Genomic DNA, 15,297 nt, shown 5'->3' on the forward strand with positions numbered 1-15,297 from the left:
GGTGGGTCCCAGCAGTCAGGGGTAAACGTTTTTTTCATGAAATACGGTAGCCCATCCAGTGGGTCCCCGCTGTCAGGTGGAGGAATAATTATTTTGCACGTAATAAGGAGGCACTTCCTTACTGCGGCCGTGGACCCAGCTGTCAGCCTCTCCACGTATAGTCCATGCCCAATGGAAGCTGTTCCTTGACCACGTTGACCATGCTGCACCGAGAGCACCAGGGCGGTGGACGAAGGAGTGGCCTAGGAAGGGGATGACGCGGAGCCGGGGAAGACGCGGCAGTGGATGCCCACACGTAGAGGAGTACGAGGGTTCACTGGTTCGCTGCGGTGTGAGGCTGCCGTCGCTGCAGAATAACAAGGGGTGTAGGTGAGTAGAGGGATGGCCTGGCCAGCGGTGGGAGTAGTAGGGGGCGGTGAGGCCTCCGCCGCATCGCAGCCAGCCACGGGAGGCAGGAGCACGAGGCACGACTGGCGCTGGTTTGGGCGGCTGGAGCAAGAAGACTAGAGGTTGAAGAAGCACTACGGCCGTTGGATGGACATCGTACGGTCACTGGAGCTAGAATCGTGCATATCGACTAAGTTGACAAAGCCCTCTGTCCCCGTCAACTTAGTAGGCCCACAAGTCAGCCTGTCACTATACTGGGTCCGAGCTAACAGGGGGTATTCATTTTTTCGTGCATAATAAGGAGGCACTTCCTTGCGTGCGAAGATATAGCTGGTGGGTCCGAGCTGTCAGCGGCGGTAATGTTTTTTCGTGAAATACAGAAGCCCTTTCGATGGGTCCCTGATGTCAGGTGGAGGAATCATTATTTTGCGCATAATAAGGAGGCATTTCCTTGCGTGCAGCCTTGGACCCAGCTGTCGGCCTCTCCACGTACAATCCACTTCAGATGCATGTCGGTCGTTGACCATGTTGACCAAGCCACGCCGAGAGCACCAGGGCGGTGGACGACGGCGAGGCCTAGGAAGGGAACGACACGGAGGCAGGGAAGACTCGGCAGTTGTTTCCCACGCGGAGGGGAGTACGACTGTACGAGGGTTTACTGATTCGTCCGCCGTCGTCGGAGAATAACAATAGGTGTGGGTGAGTAGAGGGATGGCTAGGCCAGCGATGGGAGTACGGTGGGGCGGTGAGGCCTGCGCGGCAGTAGAGCTGGTCGCGGGGTGGAGGGAGCAGGCAGTCCCACCGGCGCTTGTTTGAGCGGCTGGAGCGGGAAGAGCAGAGATTGAAGAAGCACGGCGGCCGTTGGATGGCCATCCAACAGTCACTGGTTGTGCGCCAACCCTTTTTTTAAGAAAGCCTCAAATCTGTGGAAAACAACATACAACCCATTTGCTAATTATTAAGGTTTTTTTGGAGCCCATATTCTTTTTGTTAGCATTACAGCCCATATTGTGGCCACGGTTAAAAAATTATATGAAATTTTGCATATTTCGGTTCGGTCCGAACTGTTTTTAATCCCGAAATTTTGACTCACATTCAAACTGATTTTAAAAATAAATGTATATCAATATAAAATCCAACAAATGCTCCATGCATAAAAATTAATGTAATTTAAAATCTCGAAATGAAAAAAAAAGATATTTGAAACTAATTGCCAGTTTGATGTGTTTTAAAAATGTATAGCCCATTTCTCATTACTGATGGGCCATTTTCTCGGCCAGCCGAATGAAAGCTCTCCTCGTCTTGAAAGATTTGCAGCCCAACAGGCCTAACAAAGCGACTTACTTGGCAAATCACAAAAAAACTGGGTTGTGGCCGTGGACCTAGCTGTCAGCCTCTCCATGTACAGTACTCTTCCGATGGAATGCCGTTGACCACGTTGACCACGCCGCACCGAGAGCATCAAGGCGGTGGACGACATCAAGGCCTAGGAAGGGGACGATGCGGAGCCGGGGAAGACGCGGCAGTGGATAGCCACGTGGAGAGGAGTACGAGGGTTCACTGGTTCAGCTGTGGTGTGAGGCTGCCGTCGCCGCAGGGCCTGGCTAGCGGTGGGAGTAGTAGGGGGCAATGAGGCCTCAATGGCAGCACAGCCGGCCACTGAAGGCAGGAGCAGGCGGTCTCCCCGACGCTGGTTTGGGCGGCTGGTGCAAGAAGAGCAGCGATTGAAGAAGCGGCAGGACCGTTCGATTCAAATCGAATGGTTACTGCTGCTAGAATTGTTTGTTGACTAAGTTGACAAGCCCTACATACGCGTCAACTTAGTAGGCCCACAGGTCAGCCTCCCAACCGGTGCGCCCCAGATGTCAGTGTGAGGAATCATTTTTTTCGCGTAATAAGGAGGTAGTTGATTGCAAGCAGCCAGGCCAACGAAGGGAGTAGGGTGGGCCGGGGAAGCCTATGCGGCATCACAGCGGGCCACAAGAGGAGGGAGCAGGCAGTCCCGCCGGTGCTAGTTTAGGCGGCTGGAGCAGGAAGATCAGAGATTGAAGAAGCACGTCGGCCGTTGGATGGACATCCAACAGTCACTGCTGCTAGAATCGTGTGTTCACTGACAAAGCCTTGCGTAAACAAGTCAGCCTCGAAATATATGGCGTGTATAGCCCATTTTCTATTATTTTTATAATTTTTACTCATTTTCTAATTCATATGGAATTTATTGTAGCCCGTTTTCCATTTTTAGAATTGCTGGCCATTTTCTGGTCAGTACCAAGGTCAAAAAATTAACTAAATATGTGGGAAATTTTGAAAATTCGCAAATTTTTGCTGGGGAAAGAAATATTCTTAATCCAAAAAATAATAGCCATACTGAAACAAATTTAAAAATAAATTAGTACTATGTCATGTTAAATCCAATGAAATACGTATATCCCACTTGCTATAATTTTTTTGGAATTTTCAACCCCTTTTGATATTACTTTTAACAGACATTGACCATACTCTTAAGCCAGGACGGAATGCATCCCTCCTCATCTTGAAAGATTTGCAGCCCAGTAATTCGGAGAAAACAAATAGGCCTAGCTTGGGTATTCTTCAAAAAGAAATACCGGGCTACCTATTTTCCCAAAGAACTGGTGCATGAGCATTTATCTTTATTTATTTATTTATTTATTTACTTATTTATGTTTAGGGGACCATGAGCATGTACCTGGGCCGGATTCATGTGAGAGCCTCCCTTCCGGTTAATTATGGGCTTCTCTATTGGGCCTTCATCAGTGGGCTGCATGTTATCAACAAGTGGAAAATGTGTTCCGTACGAAAAATAGTATGCGCTACGTACGGTACGGGGCACTAAAGGATCGAACCATGCAACGACTTCCAAAACATTGTGTTTGTCATTCTAAAAACACATTTATTCAACCAACAGACAAAATATACTACTGATTGTACATTGAAAACAACAACAGCAGCAACCAGGGCTGGGGGTGCAACAGAAGCAGTAAGCAGGCCAGAAGAGTGAAGACGTAGCTCTCCCTTCCAAACCAAACATCAGCCATCATTACAAAAGGGCTACCAAAAAAGAACAAGTATGCATCAAACTAAATAAAGATTCTACTACACCAAGTGTACGAATCTAACTAACTGGCTCAGTTAGACGTTACTATTTATTAAGCTGTGGAGATTGGCTGACGGCTTGAACCAGATGGGTGCCTGACGGGGGAAACTCCAGCCAGTAGGTCGAAGTCTGATACTTGCGACCCTCTCTCCTACTTTGGGCTGCAGAGCGTGGCAGCACATATCAGGGTATGGTGCATGCAGAGACGCATGGTACGTTGTGTACACACAGTTTTGCCTGATGAACGAAACCGCGTTGCCATCATGATCCTTGCCGTTGGTTATCTCCTAGTTAATCGAATAATTCAGTCTGACAAACAGAGAGCGTGTACCAAGTCTACTTACCAGACTCTAGTCAAAAATTCCTGAAGGCCCAGAGAAGCTGGGATCCTGCTCAAAGACCTTGCAGTGACTCTGATTGTATTCCACGAAACAACACGTTCGGTACGTGCGAACGATCATCAATCTTTCGCCGTCGTCTGATCGAGCCAGGAACCACCTGCAACTGCCATGCCGCTTTTCTTTGAAAGGTTCTGGGATTAGGAAGGGTAGGGACACCAGGCGGCCTACAACATCATATCAAGTTGGAGTCAAATAAAAAAGGGCTCTTGATTTAGTCAATCTTAAGAATAGCATGTTATGAGCATGGATATTTTTTCCACAAATGTTGACAGTAATATAAGCAAGCCATCATGATATCATTGGAAAGTAACATACTGCTGTAATAGCCGTTTATAGCGATGACTAGAGTAGGCCAGCAATACGTCCAGCCATAGAAGGAGTCGACAGCGTAAATGAAGCCCTTGTGTTCAATGGCATCAGAGAACCATGGAGGATGTATGATCCTGCGATGGACGTGCAGATTTATCCACTTACCGCAGTGACCTGTCAGATAGGCGAGACCGTGGTTGAAGAACGCAATTAGCCTGAAGTCTTTATAATTCGCAGATCTTGTGGGCACTTGGCAGATTACAACCTTGAGCAAATCAAACTTGGTATCATGTTGGCTACTGTAAGATTCCGAGTATTCTGGGCCGCAGTGCCAAAGCAGTGCAGTGTTAATCGAAGGAAGGGGGATCAATCGTCGGGTGTAGACCTCCACGAGCATCCAGCTGTCGCGACCATCGACGAGCACCATCCGAGACGTGTTCATGCCGACCCAGTACATACCGTTAATGTAGTTGAGGCTGACGGGGATCAGATCGCAGTCAAGGGGGTTGATGCTCGCCACCCTACGATCATTATGCTGCGTGACACGCCGTTTCTGCAGATCAGGCAGCATTAGCAAGCAAGGAGCTGGCTTAAGAAGCTCTGGCCTGAGGACTTTGAGTAAACGGTACAGCCCCGACGAGCACGCGGCGAGCGGCATGGTACTAAGATTGTCCACACATGAAACAATGAGCTTGATTACCTCTGTGGGGAGCGAATTCCAGCCACTCTTTCGGCGGACGCTGCTCGGTTCTGCCATTGTTAGTGCTTGGGTTTCGGACCAGGGGGGAGGCGCCTTAGCGGGGATGGAAGATTGGACGAGATTATGTGCGGACAAAGATGGAGAAGCGAATATGTGTTGCGGGAAGTGGACAGGTGATGATGACTACAACACGCCGCTTGACTTACGAGACACATACCAGCAGCGTAGGGTCATGTCGATGCCAGACAACTTGCTTGAGTGATCACAGTACCGGTACTCCCTATAGTGCTATGCCCTAACTTTCTTGAGTAGAGTAGTAGAGTAGGACTCTGCTCTGCTACTAGCACCGGAGGAGTAGTATATTCTAATCTAAAATAGTTACAAACTTCAATGCCCGAGCGTGGAACGACTATGAACCATGCTCAAAGACCGTGTCTACGTGGTGTTTGGACATGGGCGACAACCTCAACGCCAACGGTGTTGCTCCCATTGCACCGTATGTGTTTCTTTCCTTCCTGTTCGAAATCGTGGTAGAATTCATGTTTCTACTATGTATCCTACTACTATGCTAGTCCACATGATTAGTTTCATCTCTGTTATAGCCGTCATGATTTATTTTGTGCTTATTCGGATTAAATCTTGTAGTAACTTGCTCATATATTCAACTGGTGCAACGTCCCCTACAGCCACTCCCGTTTCATGGACGGCCTGGTCGATGCCTCCAAGGAGCCCTTCGTCCACTGCTATGAGTGCCCGATGCCGTTTTGTGGCTCACTGGCGGACATGGTGCATCACCTCATGGATGCGTGCAGCGGTCACTGCTGGCCCTTGGCGGAGAACATCAAGTACGAGACGTGCTACCCGTTCACCATGCCAGAGTCGCTGGAGGATCACTGCCGCCTGCTAGTCTCGGAGGAGGACTGCAATGTCTTCCTCTTGATCGTGGGCACCGGCGAGGCCCGCGCAGGCCGCCGCCCCGTCTCTGTAATGTGCGTCAGGGGCGACTCCGCTAACGCTGACACTGACAGGAGGCCGATGTACGGGTGCTCGTGGCGCGGCACTAAAGCCGTCATATCACAAAACCCAACCACTCCCAGTAATAAGTGGCCTGGTAAAATAAACGGACAAGCAACCATCACATCGCTCCGTCTTTTTTGCATTTCATCTCTCTGCATTTACTTTCTCCGGTTCATCTCGCACACTCGATCCCTAGCTACTACTCCTAGGGCCAGTTCTTTTGGCGGCTTCCCCAGCTTTTCCCACAAGACTAGTCACAGTGGAGAGAAACAATAAGGCGCCTCACTCATTTATTTGGGCTTCTAAACTACTACTCTGTCCTGGTTTATTCCTCACCATTGTAATTTGTGCTAAATTTTGACCAGAGATTTAACTGGTTTATTCCTCACCATTGTAATCCCTCCGTCTAGGTGTGTAAGTCATCTTACGAAAACCAAATAATCCCAAAACTCTTAGGCACAGTGCATTAACTTCTACCTCATTTCTTGACATATCAACCAATAAGAGATAAAGAGTGTGCATGCTTTTAATGACTTGAGATATCAAACACGACATGCAGTGGTTAGTTCATTACATGCAATACTATTAATTAGCAAATAAACATTAACGTTTCTCATTTTCTCCTCCTCCTTGGTGACGGTGCACAGCCTAAGACGACTTACTCACCTAGACGGATGGAGTAGTGCATGTGACATGCACTAACATTTAATTAGTTAAATTTATGATCAAAATTTGACACAGATTACAATGGGGACCAATAAACCAGGACGGAGGTAGTAGTTATGGGATTACTAATCTAGAAGCCTAAAGGTACTCCTACTAGTAGTAGTACTCAAGTTGGAATTCCAATTGCACGGCACAACTTGTTAGGCAAAAAATTCGATACAGAGAAATAACCACAAAGAAGGAAGCTAAAAGTAAACAATCAAACGAGCATTTTTGCATTTGTTTTGCATTGAATCGTTTCACAAGCTTGACTAGTGTTGTTTTCTACTTTTAGAAAAACCGCATCGTAATGTTAAAATGTGCATTTGCACGTACTCCCTCCGTCCGAGTTTATTAGGCCTAAAGACAACTTCTCTTAGACCAAGACACATAGTAATTTGCTCACATTAATTCTTCCATTCCACTCCCAATGCACTCTCTCACATGCATGCAGCCAATGAAAAAGCACACATGAAGTGTATTAACATTTCAGCCATGGCACCAACAATAATAGCTTTCAATACAACCAATGAAATGGTTGCATGCATGCACCTTTCCAACGTGGGGCCTTATAAAAGGGGGCATGCTTGTGATGCTGAGAGGCCATAGTACTCCCTCCGTCTAGGTGTATAAGTGTTCCCTCCATCTTGGTCACGGTGCATAACCAAAGATGACTTATTGACCTGGACGGAGGGAGTAGCACAGTCTGCAAGCATATATCGAGAGAGACGTGTAGTGCGATAGTATATAGTAAAGTTTTGTGCTATATGCATCTACTTGCAAAATGCGTACAAATACACAAGGTTTCCAAACTTTCCCTTTTACATACTTAATTAAGGACGCTAAAAATTCCTGAACGTTTGGATTTATCATTTGCGTCCCAAAACTAATGAGATCACCTTACGAAACAAAAATTATACTCCTCCTAAAAGCCATGACGCTCGCAGGAACGCTTGCGGCGCGCCACGAGTGCCCTGGTGCGCGGCCGTTTCCCAGCGCGCCAACACAACACCTCTTCCCCAGCCTCGCAACTCGCAAGGTGCTGATTGGAGGCTTGCCGGCGGGCGAGCGCGATCTCACCGGTGTGGTGATCCGGCGCCAGCAGGTACTCCTCCTCGCTGGAAGCGTGCACCCGGTCCACATACCACCAAGCATAGATGAGGCGCTTGGGCCCGACTGCACTCAGGGCGTCAGCACGGGCGTCCTCCACCACCCTCACGGCCCTTGCATGAGCCTTCTGCCAAAGAGCCAATTGCCTGACTCTCTCGGACGCGAGATCGGCCTCCCAGGCAGCTTGTTCCACGGTGCGCTTCTCTTCCTCGCCCTTCTTCTCCGCCTCTATTTTGGCACGCTCTGCTGGAGGAAAAGCCTCCCACAAGGTGACATCCATTTCTTTCCAAAGCTCCTCAAGGATGGGGGGGCTCGGCGGGCGGCGCGGCGTTCTCCTCGTAGCGGGGAGCCGACGCGTCCTCCGGCGCGCGTGCTGGCGAGATTGGGAATGCCGACGCGTCCACCTCGACGCGCCGCGGTGAGGAGTGGAACGCCGGCGCGTCCTCCTCGACTAGTGGCGGTGAGGAACGGAACGGCGACGCGTCGCGTCACGGCGAGGAGCGGAACACCGACGCGTCCTCCTCGACTAGTGGCGGCGAATGGAATAGCGACGCGTCGCATAATGGCGAGGAGCGGAACACCGACGCGTCCTCCTTGACTAGTGGTGGCGAGGAACGGAACGGCGACACGTGACCGTCCGCGCGGTGCAGCGAGGGGCTCTTAGGGCTTGGGAGGGGCGATGCCATGGTGGTCGACATGAGAGGGAGGGGGAGGAGATAGCAATGAACGTGAACGTGAGGGGGAGGAGATAGCGATGTCGTGGGAGGCGCAATATTTATAGCGAGCAATGGCACACCTACGTAAGATATGGACTAAGCTGCACTGACTTAACTACACGTCCAGTTGTGTCACTGACATGTGGGCCGGACACCTATTGGGCCCATATGTCAGTGACCCAATGCACCTGCAGTTAAGTAACAACTACGTGGGCATATTTGTTGGAGTAAATTACAGGGGAGCGAAGGGGTGGAAATATTGCTGGTCACAACGGATTGGACGAGCGTGGGGGGAGGAGAGTCATGCATGCATATTTTTTCACACGGGCTTCCTGTAGGTATGGGGAACGGTGCATAATAAGTCATCTTGCATGCCGGGCTAGGTATAGTCTCAAGTCATTAAAAACATACACGCCCCACACATGTTCATATTTCAAGGTGCACCAAATTATTGCATGCGATGATTAAGGCTGGCCATAATGGTGGTATCTTAGCTGGTATCATGCACACGGGAATAGCAAACATGCTGATGTGGCAAAGAATTAAATAAGAGAGGGGGGTTAGATCTAAACCATAGTATTTGCCCTAGAACTACCAGGTTCAACATCTCGCAACATAAACCCATACAACCTCCATCGCAAAAAAAACCATACAACCATACGCCAAGGAGGTACGTAGTACTATGAATTCCATTTTCGCTCCATACCAATCGTTTTAAAAACTACTTACTACTTATAACGCGCCATTGAAAATCAGAACTCTTAACCCCGCTAAAAAACGATATTTTAAACGTGGCTACTCGATCTATGGCAACTAGTGAGCCACCGCGCTCCAAGTCGTTCACATGTGGTCCCGACCATCAACTCCTACGGATCAAATTATCACGCGAGATGACTACTCCTACAAAGGTGCTCCACCACGTACCCGGTACCCGGGAATGCAGCAATCGTGCACCTAGGGTTTTAGGATTTATTTGTTAATGTCGCCTTTATGTAACACTCATGTGTGTGAGACAGCGAGAGGTCGACTGCGTGCGTGCGACTCTTGTCTTCGTATATGTACTCCACCGTTTGCCTGGTGTCCAAAAAATTATAATAACTACTAGCAATGTGCCAATGCGTTGCCACATGATCAAACTAGATTAATACATATTCACCGATTTGATAGAAAAAAGTCTAGTTTTGAAATACGTATATCACTAAAAATATGTTATGTTTCACTCAAAATATATTCCTTTGGCGGTTTTGATGAGATAAGGGAGGAATGTTGTTGGTTTCAAGATTCAAGAAGTGGTATATGTCTAATTTCTACTCTTACTAGCAAGATGCCCGTGCATTGCACGGAACTTCAAGATCTTGTGGGAGAAAAGGATGAACGAGGGAAGGCCTTATCTGCAAATGTGGTGAAGAGTGCGGGTAAATTGCCATATTTTCCTTCCTATCCGTCAGATATAAATCGGAAGACCTACATTGCAGGATGGTAGGCCCACCATCATCACCAACTCTATTTTTTTATCCCTACTCTTATAAAAAGCATTGTCGGTGATGACCGTGTGCCCGCCACCCTGCAATATAGGCCGTCCAATCTATATCTGACGGATAGGAAGGAAACTATGGCAATTTTGCAAAAAGATACCCACACCCCTCTCCACATTTGCAAATAAGGCCTTCCCTCGTTAATCCTTTTCCCCCACAAGATAAACTACTCCTACAAATGCATCTTGATGTTCCGTGCAACGCATGGGCATCTTGCTAGTTGTTGCAAAAAGCCCATGTGTGTGTGAGAGAGAGGGAGAGTGGAGGAGGACGGAGTGCATGTGTGACAAAGACACAAGGAGTGTGTGTGCGATAGGTATCAGCTTAAAATGAGGCGATAGTGTGTGTGTGCACGATCGAGAGGGCGTGTCTCAAGAAGGGAAGAAAAATCTACATAGATATAAGGAGCGGGAGAGAGACATGTATCCGATGGTGGAAGCACGAGTGTGCGGGTGTATAAACCTATCTAGAGGCTAGCTAGTCGATAAATGTTTGTGAGAGAAATACGAGTCGGGGTGCGAAAGCGAGAGTTTTGTGTGTGAGAGAGAGAGACGGTAGTCGAGAAGGGGAGTGGAAGCAGGAGTTGTGTGTGTGTCTGTGAGAGAGAGAGGAGACGGTAGTCGGGGTTGTCTGATCGGTAAACAAATGAATAATGTCAGTCTAGGATGGAGACGAAAAGGAGATAGCAACAAATGTTGTGTCTACAAGAGAGAGAGAGAGAGAGTAATTTTAGTGGTATGAGTCATATGTAGAGACATATAGGGTGTGTGAGAGAATCCCATAGAGAGAAAGACAAAGTGAAAGACGAGTGGAGACTGTGTGTGTGGCGGTGAAAAAGAAAGCTTAGGTACCAAGTGATACCAGAGAACAGTAGAGACATGAGAGATAATGAAAACCGTGTAATGTATAATGATAGGGAGAGTGTGACACTTCTCAAGGGAGACGTTGAGAAACCATGTTTGCGAGGATAGGAGAAACATGAAGTGAGCGTGCGGGTGAGCTGGAGAAAAGAGAGTGATAGCTACCTGAAGGAGCATGCATGCAAGAGATATGGGCGTGAAAGGAGTGAACAAAAAAGGGATTCAAATATTTGAATTCGAGATGATGATACATGTAATCCATACTCGAACCAAAATTGATCTATCAAACATGCATACTCATATGAATTCACGCACATCTATGTTATTTAATATGTAGATATTACTGATCCATACATTTTAGTAGAACATAATTTGGTTAAATTTTTTCGAATTCAACCTTAAGATTTCAAGATTGTTGTATTTGTAAATCATATTATACATATAAAGGAGCAGAATTCTTTGTTGTGCTTCTGAAAGTATATATAAAAAAATGATGTATATAGAATGTAATTCCAATTGAAAATGGATCCCGCCTGAAAAAAATAGAATACAAACGGGATTCGAATTGAGTTGGCACGGTAAACGTGCACTCTGCAAAATTTGAATGAAGCGGGGAAAGTCGCAATAACCGCCCGAAACCAAAATCTGCGAGATGGAAATCACTACTGCCTATCCCTGCCACGCAAAGCCTATCTGTTGGATTTCTATAGGTTTTGATAGGGGTAGGTTTGTAATTTCACCCAAACATGACGTAACCGCCTCTCACCCGGATTCATACACGGTGGGTGCCAAAACACAGTGTGTCCTTGGCCGAAATCGACTCCCTCCCCGATTCATATTCATACACAGTGGGCGCCAAAAACAAACTCTCGTCGGCAAATATTTGGTGTATGCGAGATTACCGTCCTATCCCCAACCGACTAATGTTGCTGTGATGTAGTAGAAATTTGAAATGGGGGCTAAGTTTCTAAATTTCCTCGCATTTGAGACAAGCGCACCCTGAATACATGGTTCCCCCTTCCTCTCGACCTCCCTTTTCCCCATTCGTACTCCGTGGGCGCCAAAACACCCTCTCCACCCCACCCTCCTCCGTCCGCCGCCGTCCGCCACCCCATCCACCGCTGTCCTCCTCCACTATGCCGGAGCTGATACCCCGACGCTACCGTCCATTACAAGAGATCGACCTCTCTCATCCACGGCTTCAGACCGGGATCCTTGCATCCCGTCCTCTCGCTTCATCCCCACCGTCGTCCACCTTGCCGGCGCCGCTCTTACGACCGTCTCGTCCACCGCGCCCTGCCGCCACCGTCTACCCTCCTAGATCTGCTTTCCACACCGCCGACAGCCATCGCTACCGCAGCACCGTCAAATTCTCAGCAGATGTGTACACGGCGCCACACCAGAGGCGGTACTCTTTCGTATCTGCTCAACTTATTTATCGCAGCAAGAAAATAGATCGCCACTGCTTTACTCTGATTTCTTATCTTGGTTGCGAAGTTGCCTTTGTCTGGTTTGCACCTTCAGATCCGCCATGGCACGCTCAACACTATACTCCCAAATGCTTATGGTTTTCCCCCTTTATATTCCACACTAGTTAAATCATAGTAGACTAAATTTCAAAATTGGGTCAGTCGATTTTTTAGAGCTCGCCGGAGTTCGCCGGTGCGATCGAAGGGGCTCGGGTGGTTATGGGGCCTCGCCGAACGAACAAAACTCGATGCGGGTGGGGATTGGGGCGGGGTGGGGTGGGGGTGGCGGAGGAACACAGGCGGTGGGGGCCGGTGCTCCGGCCGGCGGCCCGTGCGGTGTTCTGTATGGGAAGAATCAGAGACGAGGAAGAAAAAGGGTTAGGAGACGTAGGATCTTCATCCAACCGCCTGAAATGGTCAAGAGACAGATGGGAGTTGCATTCTTAATGCGCTCTGGTTCATCATGTGTGTGCACTGCGCAACCAACATTTTATTATCCAAAATCTGCTTGCTCTTCTTTACCATGTTCCTCTTCCGTTCTTCTTTAATATGTACTCTCTCTGTTCCTAAATACAAGTCTTTGTATAGATTCCACCATGGACTACATATGGAGCAAAATGAGTGAATCTACACTCTAAAATGTATCTGGATACATCTATATGTGATCCATAGTGGAAATATCTACCAAGATTTATATTTTGGAACGAAGGGAGTATGATAGTAGTACAGTATGTTCCTTGTACTGAAGATGAGCAGGGACATTTGCAGTGTAGAGGTCTATACGGTCGGTTGTGATGGACACTTTCAGCCTCTTTGATTCGTAGGATCTTGTAAACATAGGAATAGGATTTGTAGTGGCCTGTCCACTTGAATCCTATAAGAATAGCAAGGAAATGTGGGGAGCTGTGTCGTCTTTGAGAGTTACACGGATATTAACAGTACCGCGCCTTCACTTGAAGAGAGCTTGTTGGGGATATTACTACTGGACGTAAACCGGCCAGGAGTAGCCGGATTAACTTTATGAAGATTAGAAGCCCGTGAAGATGTGAAGATGATGGCGCTTTACGAAGACCCAAGGCCCAGAAGTAAGTTAAGGCCTGTAGACGTAAACTGGCTTAATCATGTAACTTGCTTTGTAAGATAGGGAGTGTAGAGACCGAACCGGAAACGTTTATGATCCGGCTTTGGGACTCTTTAAACCGATGAGCGCCACCCATGTATATAAGGGGATGACCCGGCAGCAGTTCAAGGGACAGACAACAACTCGAGAGCCAGACAAAGCGGATTCGCTCCCTGGCCTTCAAAACCCAAGCAATACCAATCACAACTAGACATAGGCTTTTACCTTCATCGAAGGGGCCGAACTAGTATAAACTCTCCGTGTTCCCTTGTCCGGTTTAACCCCTTTAAGTTAACCCGTTACGATGGCTCCACGACTAAGTCCTTTCACAAGGACATCTGCTGTGACAAACCCATGATAGTTGGCGCCCACTGTGGGGCTGTCACACGATGGTTTTGAGTTCTTGAAGGGCAGCTTTGATGGACTCAAGGGATACGCTGTGGGCCGGATGACGAAGAGTCGTCGCGGCAAGCTCTACATCGACAATGCAGGATGGGGTCCCGAGGCCAATTCAATTGAATATGGGTACCGGGTCCCCTTTGGTTGGATTCACGTCTTCATCGGCAAGATTGGCGAACCGGCCCCTGAGCCGGACACCTGCACCGACATCATCGAAACGGCTCAGCGTACAAGTTCTTCGCTGGTTCAGCCTGTGATGAAGCACGTCTTCGTAGGTGCTATTCATGGAGCAGAATACGAGGACGGTCCGGCATCCGATGGAGAAACCATTGTCTATTCCGACGACGAGTCTTCTGGAGAGACCGAATCGCTCTATCAGTTACAAGATGGCCAGATTGGTGGGGGATCCGAGGGTAACAGTATTCCGGACTCCCCTGATCTGCCAAACCGGGTCGCCATCTTCATGGCCGGTACACAGTCGGCGCCTCACTCATCAACTGCTGCAGCAATGCTCTCCGGTTCAACAACAGCCACGCCGGCGGGGGCAGGAGGCTCTACGCCGCCTCCAGCTTAGGTCCTGTCTGACCTGTTCGACGCTTTGGCAACGTTAATGGCTGCAGAGGTGGATGCAGCAGCCAGGGATCAGCACAACGCGGAGATTGCCAAGGTGAAGGATTAGATAGCCCAGGCTAAAGCGGACCTAGCGGCGGAGAACGCTAGGATGGCCACAGAACGGGCTGAATTGGAAGCACAGACCTACCGGATTAGGCTGGATCAGAACACTTCCGAAGAGGTCCTGAGAAGAAGGTACCGATCGCATCTCCCGTCGGGTTATGAGCCGCGAAATATCTTCAACACACCAGGAGCAGGAGCTAGTCACCAGCCAGTACTGAACCGGGCGGAGGCACCAGGAACAGGAGCGCTGGTTCAACCGTGCATGATGGACCCACCTCGTCAGAACAACATTGTACCACATCATGTGCCAACACCTCCCGGGCATTATTCCAACCCGTTGGACAATATTGTGGCTGCCGCTTCACGCCTGGCAGCCCTCCCAACCGATGGTGAATCACCAGTTGCGATTGAGGCACGTCGGGCCAGAGATCTCCTTCAAACGGCGCTAAATCAGCAGCAGGCATATTCACACAGTCGCGAGAGGATTCACTCAACTCCACGTCCGAGCAGGAGCTATAGCAGACATGTTGAGGATGAACCAGTCGTGTCAAGCAGTGCACGCCATCGTAATTCGCCGCGAGGACACAACCCAGCAGGGGGAGGTACTAATGCACAGGATGTTGTGGATCACGGCCGCGCGCGTCGGGAGGCCAAGCTAGCGGCTCGACACGGAGCGCGTCATCATACTCCAGTTCACCCTACCGCTTCAGTAGAACCAGGTGTGATGTTCAGTTCCTTAGGGGTGCCATGTCTCACCCCCGCTTTGCGTAATGTGAGAT

This window comes from Triticum dicoccoides, chromosome 1A, assembly GCF_002162155.2.
Source record: "Triticum dicoccoides isolate Atlit2015 ecotype Zavitan chromosome 1A, WEW_v2.0, whole genome shotgun sequence".
NCBI lineage: Eukaryota > Viridiplantae > Streptophyta > Magnoliopsida > Poales > Poaceae > Triticum > Triticum dicoccoides.